The 19,651-nt window shown below is 30.5% G+C and overlaps 1 protein-coding gene across 1 annotated transcript in view; it reads left to right on the top strand.

Moving 5' to 3' along the window:
- The first annotated feature begins 212 nt into the window (after positions 1 to 212).
- Positions 213 to 19,651, top strand: part of LOC141380719 (uncharacterized) — a 34,160-nt gene continuing 14,721 nt past the window's right edge. Inside the window, exon 1 of the transcript XR_012399437.1 lies at positions 213 to 290. The gene's annotated coding sequence lies outside the window, so the exon portion shown is untranslated. The remainder of the gene's footprint in view (positions 291 to 19,651) is intronic.

Raw genomic sequence — 19,651 nt, 5'->3', positions numbered from 1 at the left:
GTTTGTTATTCGTGTATGTGAAGTGGTTATGAATTATTAGAAATTGAAAATCCAAGTTTATTTGTCTTTCTAGTCCGTACACTTTAGTTTTATTAAGTAGAAAATAGAAAATAAATATTGTAAATTAATGTAATGTGATGCTATGATTTACATTTTTCCGATTGGCTACTTCTACTTCATACGTAATGAGGGGGAGGGGCTTGCTGCTCAAAGAATACACAGACTCTGACGTGAAGCAGCAGCAGCTCCGTGTTTCCTGTGATTTTATTAACATTATTGTCCCTTATCAGGTATGAAATATTGAAATCGTTATCAAAATGTGTTGAATATACGTTAGATATAAAAGCAACAAGTGTCATCTATTAAATTAACCTGATAGTGTATATTAATATATAAGAGTTCATATTAACTGTATATTTATACGCTCTGCACTGTAATTCCAACGGTAACAGTGATGATTTAAATGCCAACTGAAGAAACGGTCAAGTGAATGTATATTATATGTATTAACATAACAACTAACAAAGGGAATATTGTTACAAAAGTAATTATAAAGTCACAAAGTGCTATAATTTCCCATAGTTGGTTACAATGTATATATAAAGAGAGATATATGTGTAGGTCGGTTATATGCCTTTGTGTGTGTTCTAGAATAATTAAACTGTGAATAGTTTATTTAGGAAGAATCATATAATTACTTTATAGTAATTTATAACAGTAATGTGCAGGGAATATGTATGTGATTATTTTGTGATATGTGTATATATATAATATCTGTGAAGATGTTTACATATGTTGTTCTACAATGTGAAAGTATACTTTTAAGTGCATTCATTTTTTTTTTTAATTGAAAATACAAAATCCAAATACAACAAAATGGGATTCAACTTTACAACTTGTGTGTCATATATGGAAGGCTCAACACAAAAAAATATACAAAGATACAAATGTAATATACAAAAAACATTCAAGTTAAATAAATTCAAGAGTGAAAGGAAAACGCAAAAATTAAATAAATAAATAAAAATTAAGTACAACATATATATCATCTATGGCAAGTTATATACTACAAATAAATTAAACATTTTAAGGCAATTTTTGTTTTCATTTTAACCAGGGCATCTGAAAATATTTTAAGTTCTTTTTTAAATACAATAAGTATAGGAGGAGTTTTGAAATATCTACATTTATGAATAAAATATTTGGCTAACACAATTATCATATTTATCAAATCGTGCAAAGTAGAGCAAACTTTAGTAATTCCATATAGTACATCTTGTAATGTAAAAGTCAAACCTTCAGCATCCACGTTTTTTATTATCAACCAGTCTTGTACTTTTTTCCAAAATGATTGAACGGCGCTGCAAGAGAAAAATATGTGTTCTGTGTCTTCACTAAAGTGTTTACATAAATGGCATGGTGAGTTTTCTAAGTTAAATTTTACATGTACGAATCTATTAGAAGGGTATATATCATTTTATATTTTAAATTGTACTTCTTTTGCCTTGGGGAGAATTGGAAATTTAAGATATGTTGTTCTAAAATATTTAACAGTATTTTTATCCACTGAATGAAATAACCTATTTCTTAATACTTGATAAGGAAAACAAGATTGGATAATAATTTGTCTTAAATGTTTATTAGTGCAAAGTTTATTATCAAATTCAATCTCACCAGTATATAATAAGGGAAGAACTGGAGTAATTTTCGAATAGGATAGGTAACTTTTCATTAACATTTTTATACCTGAGGGTATAGCATTAATAACAGTGAAAAATTGCTTTGGATGACAAGCAAATCCGTGTCTTAGAGTGAAAGTATTGTAATCTAGAATATTGCCCCTTCCATCCATTAAGTCTGTTACTGACCAAATATTTTTATTTAACCATTCTTCATAAAAAATGGATTTGTTCCTGTGTAGAATATACTTGTTATTCCAAATAGGGGTATTGTGAGGTGTAAAATTGTGTGTGTGCGCTAGTTTCCAAGACAGCAAGACTTGTTGGTGGAATGCTGAAAGCTTCACCGGGAGTTTAGGCAAGTCAAAGTCACATCTGAGAAGAAATCGGATGCCACCTAGTTTGTTAAACAAGGCACAAGGAACAGTGTACCAGAAACTTTCAGTATTACTCAAAAACCTTTGAAGCCATTTCAGTTTTAACATAGTATTCATACTTTCAAACTCAATAATATTAAGACCACCTTCTTCATACGATTTGATAATATCAGATTTTTTAATATAATGGGTTTTGTGTCTCCAAATAAAGTCATACATTTTTGGTTACTTGTTTTTATGATTGCTGAAGAGGGAGCTAAAGCCTGAGCAGGGTAAATTAGTTTTGATAGATATTCAACCTTGGATAGAAGAATTCGTCCAAAAATTGAAATATCTCTCTGCAGCCAGCAATTCAGGATACCATTAGCTTTATGTACTTTATTTTCAAAGTTTTTTTTTTTTATGTTAATGTTTGAATCTTTTGAGATCAAAATGCCTAAATATTTCACAGTTTCTTTTACTGGGATGTTAAACAGGGATAGATCTGGACTAGGGTGAAGAGCTAAAAGTTCACATTTGTTTAAATTTAATTGGAGGCCAGATGCTTTACAAAAAGAACTAATTAAAGAGATAGCTGGAGAAATTTGGTCTTTATTTTTTAAAAATAATGTGGTGTCGTCCGCTAGCTGACTAATTCCTATTGTTTTTCCGAAAATATTTAATTTCTCCACTGAATAATCATATTTAATTTTTGTGGCTAACATGTCTACCGCTAAAATAAATAAAAACGGTGACAAAGGGCACCCCTGCCTTATTCCACAGCCAATCGGAAATCTATGTGTAGTGCCAGAAGGGAGAGATACTGAACTATTCATATTTCCATAAATCATTTTGATAATATTAACAAATTTATCACCAAAGCCAAATAATTCTAAGGACTTGAAAATAAAAGTGTGCTCAATCATGTCAAAGGCTTTCTTAAAATCTAAAAAAAGGATAAAACCATCATCCTCTATTAAGTCACAGTACTCTACCAAGTCCATCACCAACCTTATATTATTATGAATCGACCTACCTTTCAGAAAGCCAGATTGGGATTAGTTAATTAAGTTATGAATACCTTTTTTTAATCTATTAACATATGCGTGTGTGAAAATTTTATAATTACTGTTGAGTAAAGTGATTGGGCGAAAGTTATCAATCAATTTTAAGTCTTTATCAGGTTTTGGAATTAGTGTGATTAAACCTTGGTTCATACTTGGACCTAAAGATCCATCTTCAATAGATTCACGGAAAGCATCAAATAGTAATGATCTAATATCATTCCAGAAAAATTTAGACCGTCAGGACCAGGAGATTTATTCAATTTAAGCTTTTGAACAGCAGAGTCAAGTTCTTCAATTTGTAAATCGGCCTCACAGCCTTCTCGCCACTCGTTGTTGATACGGGGAATATTAGGTAATATTTTATCAAAAAATTCATTTAAATCAGAATGAGAGAGGTTGGAAGAATACAAGTCACTGTAGAATTTAAAAACGTTCTCCCTGATTATAGTGGGGTCTGAGCATTCTGTGCCATTTATTAATAGAGAAAGTATAGAGTTATTCTGTTGTCGTCTCTTTTCTAATCTACAGAAATAAGAAGTACTTTTCTCACCTTCTTCTATCCATTTAGCCTTAGAACGTATATAGGCACCCTTAGCTTTTTTAATGTAGAGGTTGTCAAGTTCTAATTGTAAATAAATTATTTTAGTCTTTTCTAACTCAGTTAATGTACTATCATTACAACATTTATTAATTTAGTAAATAATATTAAGTTCCTGTTGTTTCCTGACTTTGGCAAGTATTTTGCTGTAATTAATAGAGAATTCACGAATTTTATATTTAAGAAATTCCCATCTGGCTTTATTAGAACAAAAATTTTTACTGTTTTTAATATCTAGAATTAGCTCCCTTAATTTTAGACAAAATTTTTCATTATTAATTAAGTCAGAGTTAAATTTCCAATAACCCTTAGTTTTTGATGAGGTATGATCTGTTTGTATTATTAAGGAAATGGAACAGTGGTCTGTTAAAGGTGCTGCAGACATTTTACAGTCTTTAGCAAATAAAAGTAAGTTATCTGATAATAACCAATAATCGATTCTTGATTTGCTGGCTGCATTGGGTCTAAACCATGAGAATTGCCTAAGGCTAGGATGAAGATATCTCCAGACATCAATTATTTTAAGGTTAGAACAGAATTTGGAAACCAAGGGATTTAGCAGAGAAAATGTGCTTTTAGGAGGATATCTATCATAAGTTTCATCCGGTACCACATTAAAATCTCCACCCACAACAATATTTTCTGTAGGGTATGATCTCTTTAAATCGGAAATTACTGAGGATATTTCCTGCAATAGATTTTGATTCAATTTAGAATTATTGTAACCATATACGTTTACCAGAATGAAAAAAAAGTGCTCAATATTTAACACCACTGCTTGCCAATGTCCATTAGGGTCATATTTAGCAGAAATTATTTTCCCTGGACAGTTATTAAATAAAATTGCAGTACCAGCCGAGTGGGAGGAACCATGGCTAAGTAAAACTTTATCTCCCCATTGACTAGACCAAAACGAAGAATCTGAAACAGTTGAGTGTGTCTCTTGTAAAAAAAATGCATTGAGAACCACTACTTTTACAAAATAAGAACATTGCTTTACGTTTGACTTTATCTTGGATGCCCCTGACGTTAAGTGACATGAGAGAAATTTTGAACTTAACTGCAAACATAACAAAAATAGCAAAAGATGAAATAAAATAACAGAAATTTGTTCACAAAAGAGGAAATCTCAGAACGGGTGGTATAAACCCCAAACAGTTATAACCACAACAGAGCATACCTCCCAGCCTACCGTTTCTTAACAGTCATATTTCAAACTGTCCTACCATAAAAGGACAACTACACAGTTATGCGGCGTCAATGCGCTTCCCTTCAATATACCCGAACAGACCACGGTAGTAGGCTATCTTTCCTGCTTTTCGCGCCTGATCGATCAAAGGCCCCACAGCGCAGCGCGTCATATCCTCCGTGAAACGAACTCCGTGGTCGTGGCACGCTCGTCCTGATTTTGCCAAGTGCTAGTTGTCCTGAGACCAACATATTTTATGATGACCCAGGGACATCATCACTATCAGCCAATCAAACGTTATTACGTCATCATTATGAGCCTCCTGCAGAGTCCGCCAAAAACGCAAATTCAAAAAAGAAAACACACACACACACACACACACCCACGCACAGGCAACTGCCATTTTCACCAGTGAAGAGGACAGGTGAAGAGGACAAGTGAAGAGGTGAGATCACCGGTTTTCTTCTATAAGTTTACAGAAGCATTAATGATTGTAAAATTCATATGTGTTTATGGATTTGTCCTTTTTTCAAGCGAAGTAAACGAGCAACGTTTAACTTTTGTTTGCATTAAGTTAGCCTAATTAGCCGTCCCTACCTAACGTTAGATTAGCGTGCTGCTCTTCCGCTACTGTGATTTACTTTCTGGTATTAATTAAAACAAGCTAACAATATTGTTTTGAATATTTAAATCTAGCAAACGTTATTAAACGCGACTAAACTTACCCTCTTGCTAATTTAGCGACCTTTTTTTCTAATAATTCGGTTTTTAGCATGTATTATGTCAATTTCATTTAAAGACACGCCAGAAATGTGGACCAACACAGCACTAACGTTAGTTTAAACACAAGACAGTAGGTTATTTGAGGCGTTAACTACTGTGAATCGCTGCAAAAATTCAACTAACGTTAGTGATTTAATAATTTATTCTGTTAAATATGTTGGCATCATCACAGGTTTATTAATATCATTTATATTTTAACCTCAGGTCATCATCACTGATTTATTAATATGTTAACCTTAGGTCATCATCACTAATTTATTAATTTATTTAATATGTTAACCTCAGGTCATCATCACTGATTTATTAATATATTTAATATGTTAACCTCAGGTCATCATCACTGATTTATTATAATTATTATGTTAACCTCAGGTCATCATCACTAATTTATTAATTTATTTAATATGTTAACCTTAGGTCATCATCACTAATTTATTAATTTATTTAATATGTTAACCTCAGGTCATCATCACTGATTTATTAATATATTTAATATGTTAACCTCAGGTCATCATGACTGATTTATTAAAATTATAAATATGTTAACCTCAGGTCATCATCACTGATTTATTAATATTATTAATATTTTAACCTCAGGTCATCATCACTGATCAATTAATATTATTAATATGATAACCTCAGGTCATAATCACTGATTTATTAATATTATTAATATGTTAACCTCAGGTCATCATCACTGATGTATTAATAATATGTTAACCTCAGGTCATCATCACTGATTTATTAATATTAATAATACGTCATCATCACTGATTTATTAATATTATTAATTTGTTAACCTCAGGCCATCATCGCTGATTTTTTAATGTTATTAATATCTTAACCTCAGGTCATCATCGCTGATTTATTAATATTGTTAATATCTTAACCTCAGGTCATCATCACTGATTTATTAATATTATTAATATCTTAACATCAGGTCATCATCACTGATTTATTAAAATGTTAACCTCAGGTTATCATCACTGATTTATTAATAATAATAAAATATTAACCTCAGGTCATCATCACTGATTTATTAATATTATTAATACGGTAACCTCAGGTCATCATTGATTTATTAATATTATTAATATGTTAAGCTCAGGTCATCATAGCTGATTTATTATTATCATTAATACTTTAACCTCAGGTTATCATCGCTGATTTAATGTTAACATGTTAACCACAGGTCATCATCACTAATTTATTAATATATTTAATATGTTAACCTCAGGTCATCATCACTAATTTATTAATATATTTAATATGTTAACCTCAGGTCATCATCACTGATTTTTTAATATTAATATGTTAACCTCAGGTCATTAGCACTAATTTATTAATATTATTAATACGTTAACCTCAGGTCATCCTCACTGATTTATTAATATTATTAATATGTTAACCTCGGGTCATCATCCCTGATTTATTAATATTATTAATATGTTAACCTCGGGTCATTATCCCTGATTTATTAATATTTTAACCTCGGGTCATCATCACTGATTTATTAATATTATTAATATGTTAACATCAGATCATCATCACTGATTTATTAATATTAATAATATCTTAATCTCAGGTCATCATCACTGATTTTTTAATATTATGCTAAACTCAGGTCATCATCACTGATTTATTAATATTAATATGTTAACCTCAGGTCATCATCACAGATTTTTTAATATTATGCTAAACTCAGGTCATCATCACTGATTTATTAATATTAATATGTTAACCTCAGGTCATCATCGCTGATTTATTAATATTATTAACATGTTAACCTCGGGTCATCATCCCTGATTTATTAATATTATTAATATTTTAACCTCGGGTCATCATCACTGATTTATTAATATTATTAATATGTTAACCTCAGATCATCATCACTGATTTATTAATATTAATAATATCTTAATCTCAGGTCATCATCACTGATTTTTTAATATTATGCTAAACTCAGGTCATCATCACTGATTTATTAATATTAATATGTTAACCTCAGGTCATCATCACTGATTTTTTAATATTATGCTAAACTCAGGTCATCATCACTGATTTATTAATATTAATATGTTAACCTCAGGTCATCATCGCTGATTTATTAATATTATTAACATGTTAACCTCAGGTCACCATCACTAATTTATTAATATTATTAATACATCATAATCACTGATTTATAAATATTATTAATATCTTAACCTCAGGTAATCACTAATTTATTAATATTAATAATATCTTAACCTCAGGTCATCATCACTGATTTATTAATATTACTAATATCTTAACCTCAGGTCATCATCACTGATTTATTAATAATAATATGTTAACCTCAGTTTATCATCACTAATGTATTAATATTAAGATGTTAACCTCAGGTCATCATCACTGATTTATTAATATTATTAATACATCATCATCGCTGATTTATTAATATTATTAATATTTTAACCTCAGGTAATCATCACTAATTTATTAATATTAATATTATCCTAACCTCAGGTCATCATCACTGATTTATTAATATTACTAATATCTTAACCTCAGGTCATCATCACTGATTTATTAATAATAATAATAATATGTTAACCTCAGTTTATCATCACTGATGTATTAATATGTTAACCTCAGGTCATCATCACTGATTTATTAATATTATTAATATCTTAACCTCAGGTCATCATCACTGATTTATTAATATGTTAACCTCAGGTTATCATCACTGATTTATTAATAATAATAATAATATGTTAACCTCAGTTCATCATCACTGATGTATTAATATTAATATGTTAACCTCAGGTTATCATCACTGATTTATTAATAACAATATGTTAACCTCAGTTCATCATCACTGATGTAATAATATTAATTTGTTAACCTCAGCTCGTCGATTTAATAATATTATTAATATGTTAACCTCAGGTCATCATCACTGATTTATTAATAATAATATGTTAACCTCTGGTCATCATCACTAATTTGTAATATTATTAGTACGTTAACTTCAGGTCATCATCTCGGATTTATTAATATCATTACACACACACACACACACACACACATATATATATATATATATAGATAGATTTTTTTATTTTTATTTTTTACATAAAAACAAGCAATAAATATTTTGTTCAGACTTCCTTAACTCTTTAAAACCTAATGAACTCTTTAAGTCGTTTTAAAGCTATAATTTTATACACATTTTAAGGATTGAGCTTCTAGATTTTAGTTTTGTGTAAAACCATTTCAGATTTACTATGCCCAGCAGCACAAACTCTCTTTTGGCATGAAAAAGTAGCAGTTTTTGGAGATGTTATAGTGTTTTATTAAACGTGATGTGTTTTATTGTAATATTAACATAGTACAAACCTTTCAGCCTGTTGTCTAGTCCCTTTATCAAAAAGTCAATTTATCAACTAGAAAATCAAAATCTAGCATCTTTTGTAATTTTGTATAACAGGCAACTCGTGATTGCAAGTAATATTATTGTTGTTTTTTTTCAGGAGGAGCATTGAACAAGATAAATGTGCAAAACCTGGGCCCTGAATCATGCTTTGATTTGGCAACTCATTTCTTGGGACCTCTCGCAGTTGATGTTTTCTTTTCCTTTCTAGAGGACTGCCTGAAATAAGCTTAGTACACAACTAAGGTGGTAAACAAAAACAAAACTCAATTACGTTTTTACAATTAGAATTTTATTTCATTTTAGACAGTTGTTCTATTGTAAATGTTATGCTCTAAACTGATATCAGATATACTGTACAAAATAAAATAAATAAAAATACTTGTTTTCTTTGCGTTTTCTTCTTAGTTCTTCGTACATGGGGTTAGTTCTTCGTACATGGATTACTCAGTTAGCTGGTTTTGGATAATGATGATTTGACACGATCCAGGATCATTTCGTTCTTCAAAACTGATCCGAGAGTCGCTGTCATAGCAACAGTTTTGGTAGCTCAAACCTGGTCGGGAGCAGGTTCAATTCATATAAACAGGATTAGATTGGGTCAGTTCAAGCAAAGATAATACAGAAAGAATGTACCAGATTCTGACATTTTCTTACAGTAGTTGTTATATACACTTGGGAAAATAGTAAATATTTATTTATATTTATATATTTATTAAATATTTATTATAAATAAATATTTATAAATAAAATATTTAATATATTTACTATTTTAAATATAAATATATATATATATATATACACATACAATTACACACAACAGTTCTGTCTGGATTTCGAAATTGACTGATAGCCGTGATATATTTAAGTAATATAAGCATCCGTACTACCTTTTTACCCTTTGTGTATAACTCCGCCCACATACAGCAGACACTAGTTTGACAAATATTAATGCTGTGAAACAACAAAATATACTTTTGAGGCTTTTTTTAGTCGAGAATGTAGTTGTTTTGATTGCAACTATGCAGTTTATTTGCAAGAATAGTGCTTATTTTAAAATATTTACAATTTCTGAGAGACAGCTCGTCAGCGACAGTTGATGTTTTCTATCCACAAGATGCAACAGAACCGCATAATAAGTCCTTACGGCTGTTTCACACTGCAAGCGAAAGCAGTGCGTGAGCAGCGCGTATGTCGAGCAGTAGCAGCACGCAGGTGTTTGCCTTTTACACCAGCTGCGTCTGCAGCGCGCAGCTCTTCGGCAGCTGCTGCAGAGATCAACATATCGCTGTCTATTCTATCTAGTTACCCATGTCTCTCTATATACAAATACACTTTTCAAACTTTTTATCTGCAACAAGACCAACGGCAACCTCCTCCTATGCTGTTTCTTTAACCTGCAAATCTTTATTTTACAAATTTTATAGATCAAACAGTACTGTATGCTTCTCAAACTCTATGAGGAGTACGTCAGAAGACAATCGCCAGTGATATGTCATTTGGTTTTTGATTGACAGGATGTTGTAAGCCTATAGTTATAATATCTATACAGTATAGTTATAATTATATTTTTACATGATCCACTTCAGTGATGTCCAGCGGCAGAGTAACAGCACGTTAATTCATGCTCGTGCAAAGGATGAGATGTATAAAAGTGATCAATGCATGCCCTTCTTTTTATTATTTTTGTGTTGTCAGGTTCACAGTGCAAACAGCTCCCAGGTGAAATAACTTGAGCGAACATAAAGCAAAGCCGAATAAAGCTTTCTTCCTCTGCTTGAGCAGCACAGCACACAGCGAGTTCACATCATCCAGCATGCATGTCGAACTACACTACCCACAATACACTTTGCTATGGACTACAATTCCCGTAAATCACTTCCCCTCGCCAAGAAAACATACTAAAATTGTTTAACTATTGGTTTTGTAGTTTGGGCCGAAATAAAGGTTTGTTGCAGTTTTTAATGGTTTAAGTTCATTTGATTGACTATATATAAATCAGTTGATATTATTGACGAATTTATTGAGTAAAATTGTTACTTTTTACTGTCATTTAATGTATTTAGGTCATTATCAATGCACTGTCACTTTAATTGAGCGTGAGCAGCACGTCAAAAATAGACCCAGCGCCGAAACTATCGCTGCACTGCTGCTTCAGCGACGTATGAAAGCTCTAATCTGTTAACACGGACGACAAAAAAACACGCACCGCTGACGCTTGCGGTGTGAAACAGGTGTTACGCTTAAAAGATATAACAGTCTGATTTGTAACTATAGCAGATCAAATATTAAACTGGTAAGCACACCTGCCAACACTTCCGTTTTTCATGGGGGTATCATGTATTTCAGACCAGTCTCCCTGTTTGTGTCAGAGTCTCTGTTTATAGCATCTTCCAAAGTTAGACCACAGATGACCAATTGTCTCCAAGTTGTTCCTGAAGTACTTGCAGACATATTTGAAGTTCCTAAACTGGCAGTGAAACATCTCAGCATTTTCCTTAAATTCTTGTGCCTGTAAAAATTTACAAGGAAAATCATGTTTCATGTTGTTAGCATAAAAACTGCTGTAGATTTTTAGGTCATTAAATAATCTTTCACACAGATATATACCCCAGTGTGTGCGGTAAATCTACTGAGAATCTTTATTGTTCTTATACTGTCTAAATCACTGTAGGTCTATGACTGGATAAACCAACATAACATAATACTATTTGCAGTAACTAAAACAAACCCACCAAACAATCCATGTTTATAACAAAAAAGAAAAGTTGCAAAGTTATCATAAATTATAAAAAGGCATCATAGTTTCACATTTAATCAAATTATAATAAATTTAATCAATTCCTTTTGGACTATGTAAGATCTATGATCTGAAATGTTATTCAGAACAGAATTAAAATATATCTTTATTTAAAACAAAAAAATGTAGCTCATGCTGTGAAATGCACTTTAAACTGACCTAAAAGGTATCAATTATGAATTAAGGTTGTTAATATAAATTGAATGCTTACAAATGTGTGTAAAATATGTAAAGTTAATCTATGAAACTCTGCACACCTAGCCTAGTTTATATCTGAACACAGTTGATAAGCAGCATAAATTCATTTTTGAAGGAGAGTAATTGTGTGTGAGTGAGAAGAGGCCAGATGCAAGTGTTATCTGAAAATTTCTCTTAAAATTAGAATTTTTTCTACAGCTCCTGTGTGTAGGTTCTGTAATTGAACTTTTGTGGTAAGGTGTGTTTTTTTCATTGCCTTTAAAGTTAAATAACAGCATAAACAATAAGGCTGGAAAATATGCTAATTTTCAGCGTACGACATTAGAATGTAGTTTGGGTAACTTTATTGACGTTGCTGGCAATCGTTCTCAATATCATTCTTTTTGGTAAAAATAAAATAAAGAGGGGATAAGGATGTACATATTTACTTTAACATGTTTAATAAAGCCAACAGTAAAATTTTACTAATACACATTTATCCAAATCTTAATATGTATATGTGGAAAATCTATTCATAAGACCATTTGAATCGAATATTAGCAAAACTATCATATTTACACAAACATGTGTAAGCCATAAAAAGGTGTTTGTACAACAAAGTACAGGGGGTATAAAACTGAGTATAATTAAATGACCCTTGAAAATTTACAAAAATAGAGCGCTTACGTACATAATTTTCAATGTTTAAATCAGCCCCGGAAATAATCTGTTTGTGTTACTCTTGACCGCACACTGAGGGAAATCGAAAGTAACCCTGTCACTTAAAATGTAACTTTAAATGTCCAGTAGGTGGGGAGTCAAAACCAGAAGTATGTGATAGCACAACAATGATAGCGATTCAAAAATATATGTTTTGATGGGCCGAATATCATTATATTTTTGATGTCAGTTGTGGGCCGGATGGAGGAGGCAGGGCCGCAAATGGTTTGAGGGTCGGCAGTTTGAGACCTGACTTAGAGGCTTTTGCATCTGAACTCTTCATACTGTATGTGGGTTACCATTTTATATTAGCTGTCATTAACATTATTTTTTCACATATTAAAAATGCATGTTACAAGCTTGTTACCAAAGTAGAATGACACATTAGAACATACAATTGTACTATAAGGGTGCTTTCACACCTGTGAATCGATTCAGTTGTTCCGAAACAGAGATTACAAATGTTACATTGTTGCTCTTTGCTCTTGGAGCGGTTCACTTTCACACTGCAAAGTTTCTAATCGGACCAAAAGAGCTAATACGAGTCACGTGCGAGTAAACTCTCCTCACATTGGTCAGAGTGTCAGGGTTTATTTTGCAGCGTTCCGCTCAGCTGTCATGAGAGGTGGTGGTTTGGTGGTGGTTGACAAGGCGCGCACGCGCAACGTGTCTGAGGAGAGATGCAGTGGGGAGGGGTGAGAAGGGTGCGCGACGATGCCTATTTGAGGACCGGGAGGGAGACGCGAGATTACCGGGAGGTCATCACTTGTTTTTGGGCATCCGGAGACCCGTGAAACTTCCCACCCTACTCATAATTCTCTCTTCATTTAGCCGTATGCCTATTACATATCCATAAAACACTGTGATATAACCGCGCTCGGATCGGAACGCTTTCTCACTGTAATCGAACCGCTCCAGGGTTCGTTTCTATCGAGACGAGACTACCTCACTCAGGCGGTCTCGGAGCGATTACTTTGGCGTGGAATAGAGCGCAATTGCCTTGTTCACATATGCCAAACGAACCGCGCTAACTGGCCAAACGAGACAGGTTCTGAAACAGAAGTGTAGGTGTGAAAGCACTATAAAACAAATAGCAACACACCTTTAAACAGCATTTCATCTCTAACATAAACTGTATGATGTGCGCTCTTGAATCTGCCTTTTCAGGTCCACTCACACCAGATTCAGATATTGACAGCCAACAAGTTACTGCCTGTGTGTAATAAATGGTGGAAAAACGTAACACAACATATTTAATATGGTCAGAACTTCCATGACACATTCGAAATTAGGATCAAGCATTATAAGCTTCAAGTTAAGGGGTACTCAAATCAAAGTAAAAACAATATATGTTATTGCTTATTGCTCCTTTTTTTTTTTTGCTTAAGTGCATCGATGACTGACATAAATGCACAATAATACCCAGATAATGTCAAGTAATATTACAGTATGTTGTGTGACATGTTGCAATGTGAAATAAGCTTAAGCTTAATCCACTGATTCATTAGCAACTGAAGATGAAAAAATGTGAATGGTAATCCTGTTAGAGATTTACATAAAAATATATTAATATGACAGTTGATAAAAATAGAATATGAATCTATAAAATGAGGAAAAACAAAAGCAGTATCTTAACTTAGTACTTACTTGCGTTACATGGCACCAACAAAGGAGACTGTCTGACTCGTTGAACACCTTACGGATGGCATTGATTTCAGCCTGGTCTTTTTCAACCATAAAACACCTAAAAAATAAATACTTTAAACTTTAAGATAGAGAAAACAAATACAAAATATTACAAATGTTTGCTCTCCAAAGAATGCATTTTGTTGTTTACTTTTATTTACCTTCTCTAGAAAAAAAACAATTTATGCATGAAATCAACATCTAGCAAATACCAATTCTGACCCGAATTTGCTAATATAAAGTAAAAATCCACAATATTAACAATGATGACCTGAGGTTAACGTATTATTAATAAATCAGTGATGATGACCTGAGGTTAGCATATTATTAATATTAATAAATCAGTGATGATGACCTGAGGTTAGCATATTAATAATATTAATAAATCAGTGATGATGACCTGAGGTTAAAACATTATTAATAAATCAGTGATGATGACCTGTATATTAATAAATCAGTGATGATGACCTGAGGTTAGCATATTATTAATATTAATAAATCAGCGATGATGACCTGAGGTTAACATATTAATAATATTAATAAATCAGTGATGACCTGAGGTTAACATGTTAATTATATTAATAAATCAGTGATGACCTGAGGTCAACATATTAATAATATAAATAAATCAGTGCTGATGACCTGTGGTTAACATATTAATAATATTAATAAATCAATGATGACCTGAGGTTAACATATTAATATTAATTAATCAGTCAGTGATGATGACCTGAGGTTAATGTATTAATAATATTAATAAATCAGTGATGATGACCTGAGGTTAACATATTAATAATATTAATAAATTGACGACCTGAGGTTAACGTATTAATAATATTAATAAATCAGTGATTAAGACCTGCGTTTAACGTATTATTAATATTAATAAATCAGTGCTGATGACCTGAGGTTAACATATTAATAATATTAATAAATTGACAACCCGAGGTTAACGTATTAATAATATTAATAAATCAGTGATTAAGACCTGTGTTTAACGTATTATTAATATTAATAAATCAGTGATGATGACCTGAGGTTAACATATTAATAATATTAATAAATCCGTGATGATAACCTGAGGTTAACAATTTATAAATAATAAATCAGTGATGATGACCTGAGGTTAACACATTAATAATATTAATGAATCCGTGATGATGACCTGAGGTTAACATATTAATAATATTTATAAATCAGTTAAGGCCATGAGGTTCACATGTTAATTATATTAATAAATCAGTGATGACGAGGTTAACATGTTAATAATATTAATAAATCAGTGATGACCTGAGGTCAACATATTAATAATATAAATAAATCAGTGATGATGACCTGTGGTTAACATAATAATATTAATTAATCAGTCAGTGATGATGACCTGAGGTTAAAGTATCAATAATATTAATAAATCAGTGCTGAGGACCTGTGGTTAACATATTAATAATATTAATAAATCAGCTATGATGACCTGAGGTTAACATATTAATAATATTAATAAATCAATGATGACCTGAGGTTAACATATTAATATTAATTAATCAGTCAGTGATGATGACCTGAGGTTAATGTATTAATAAATCAGTGATAATGACCTGAGGTTAACATATTAGTAATATTAATAAATTGACGACCTGAGGTTAACGTATTAATAATATTAATAAATCAGTGATGATGACCTGAGGTTAACATATTAATAATATTATTAAATTAATGATGACCTGAGGTTAACATAATAATAATAATTAATCAGTCAGTGATGATGACCTGAGGTTAATGTAGTAATAATAATAATAAATTGACGACCTGAGGTTAACTTATTAATAATATTAATAAATCAGTGATGATGACCTGAGGTTAACATATTAATAATATTAATAAATTGACGACCTGAGGTTAACGTATTAATAATATTAATAAATCAGTGATTAAGACCTGTGTTTAACGTATTATTAATATTAATAAATCAGTGATGATGACCTGAGGTTAACATATTAATAATATTAATAAATCCGTGATGATGACCTGAGGTTAACAATTTATAAATAATAAATCAGTGATGATGACCTGAGGTTAACAACACATTAATAATATTAATAATTCAGTAATGATGACCTGAGGTTAACATATTAATAATATTAATGAATCCGTGATGATGACCTAAGGTTAACATATTAATAATATTTATAAATCATTTAAGGCCATGAGGTTCACATGTTAATTATATTAATAAATCAGTGATGACGAGGTTAACATGTTAATAATATTAATAAATCAGTGATGACCCGAGGTCAACATATTAATAATATAAATAAATCAGTGATAATGACCTGTGGTTAACATAATAATATTAATTAATCAGTCAGTGATGATGACCTGAGGTTAAAGTATCAATAATATTAATAAATCAGTGCTGATGACCTGTGGTTAACATATTAATAATATTAATAAATCAGTGATGATGACCTGAGGTTAACATATTAATAATATTAATAAATCATTGATGACCTGAGGTTAACATATTAATATTAATTAATCAGTCAGTGACGATGACCTGAGGTTAATGTATTAATACATCAGTGATGATGACCTGAGGTTAACATATTAATAATATTAATAAATTGACGACCTGAGGTTAACGTATTAATAAAATTAATAAATCAGTGATGATGACCTGAGGTTAACATATTAATAATATTATTAAATCAATGATGACCTGAGGTTAACATAATAATATTAATTAATCAGTCAGTGATGATGACCTGAGGTTAATGTAGTAATAATATTAATAAATCAGTGATGATGACCTGAGGTTAACATATTAATAATACTAATAAATTGACGACCTGAGGTTAACGTATTAATAATATTAATAAATCAGTGATGATAACCTCAGGTTAACGTATTAATAATATTAATAAATCAGTGATGATGATATGAGGTTAAAGTATCAATAATATTAATAAATCAGTGATTGTGACCTGTGATTAACGTATTAATAATATTAATAAATCAGTGATTATGACCTGAGGTTAAAGTATCAATAATATTAATAAATCAGTGATTGTGACCTGTGATTAACGTATTAATAATATTAATAAATCAGTGATTATGACCTGAGGTTAAAGTGTTAATAATATTAATAAATCAGCTATGATGACTTGAGGTTAAAATATTAATAAATCAGTGATGACGACCTGTGGTTAACATATTAATAATATTAATAGATCAATGTTGACCTGAGGTTAACATAATATTAATTAATCAGTCAGTGATGATGACCTGAGGTTAACGTATTAATAATATAAATAAATCAGTGATGATGACCTGAGGTTAACATATTAATAATAATATTAATAAATCAATGATTACCTGAGGTTAACATAATAATATTAATGAATCAGTCAGTGATGATGACCTGAGGTTAATGTATTAATAATATTAATAAATCAGTGATGATGACCTGAGGTTAACATATTAATAATATTAATAAATTGCCGACCTGAGGTTAACGTATTAATAATATAAAAAAATCAGTGATTAAGACCTCTGGTTAACGTATTATTAATATTAATAAATCAGTGATGATGACCTGAGGTTAACAATTTATAAATAATAAATCAGTGATGATGACCTGAGGTTAACACATTAATAATATTAATAAATCAGTGATGATGACCTGAGGTTAACATACTAATAATATTAATGAATCAGTTAAGGCCATGAGGTTAACATGTTAATTATATTAATAAATTTTTTTTGTTGTTTGATGAACTGAGGTCAACATATTAATAATATACATAAATCAGTGATGATGACCTGTGGTTAACATATTAATAATATTAATAAATCAATGATGACCTGAGGTTAACGTATTAATAATATTAATAAATCAGCGATGATAACCACAGGTTAACGTATTAATAATATTAATAAATCAGCGATGATAACCACAGGTTAACGTATTAATAATATTAATAAATCAGTGATGATGACATGAGGTTAAAGTATCAATAATATTAATAAATCAGTGATTGTGACCTGTGATTAACGTATTAATACTATTAATAAATCATTGATTATGACCTGAGGTTAAAGTTTTAATATTATTAATAAATCAGCTACGATGACTTGAGGTTAACATATTAATAAATCAATGATGACCTGAGGTTAACGTATTATTAAAATTAATAAATCAATGATTATGACCTGAGGTTAACATATTAATGATTTTAATAAATCAGTGATGATGACCTGGGGTTATTGTATTAATGATATTAATAAATCAGCGATGATAACCTGGGGTTAACAAATTACTAATAATAATAAATCAGTGATGATGACCTGAAGTTAACATATTAATAATATTAATAGATCAATGTTGACCTGAGGTTAACATAATATTAATTAATCAGTCAGTGATGATGACCTGAGGTTAACGTATTAATAATATAAATAAATCAGTGATGATGACCTGAGGTTAACATATTAATAATAATATTAATAAATCAATGATTACCTGAGGTTAACATAATAATATTAATGAATCAGTCAGTGATGATGACCTGAGGTTAATGTATTAATAATATTAATAAATCAGTGATGATGACCTGAGGTTAACATATTAATAATATTAATAAATTGCCGACCTGAGGTTAACGTATTAATAATATAAAAAAATCAGTGATTAAGACCTCTGGTTAACGTATTATTAATATTAATAAATCAGTGATGATGACCTGAGGTTAACAATTTATAAATAATAAATCAGTGATGATGACCTGAGGTTAACACATTAATAATATTAATAAATCAGTGATGATGACCTGAGGTTAACATACTAATAATATTAATGAATCAGTTAAGGCCATGAGGTTAACATGTTAATTATATTAATAAATTTTTTTTGTTGTTTGATGAACTGAGGTCAACATATTAATGATATACATAAATCAGTGATGATGACCTGTGGTTAACATATTAATAATATTAATAAATCAATGATGACCTGAGGTTAACGTATTAATAATATTAATAAATCAGCGATGATAACCTGGGGTTAACAAATTACTAATAATAATAAATCAGTGATGATGACCTGAAGTTAACATATTAATAACCTGACCTGAGGTTAACATATTAATAATATAAATAAATCAGTGATGATGACCTGAGGTTAAA

The sequence above is a fragment of the Danio rerio genome, chromosome 24 (genome assembly GCF_049306965.1).
Source record: "Danio rerio strain Tuebingen ecotype United States chromosome 24, GRCz12tu, whole genome shotgun sequence".
Taxonomy (NCBI): domain Eukaryota; kingdom Metazoa; phylum Chordata; class Actinopteri; order Cypriniformes; family Danionidae; genus Danio; species Danio rerio.
This window is presented reverse-complemented; position numbering and strand designations above follow the sequence as displayed.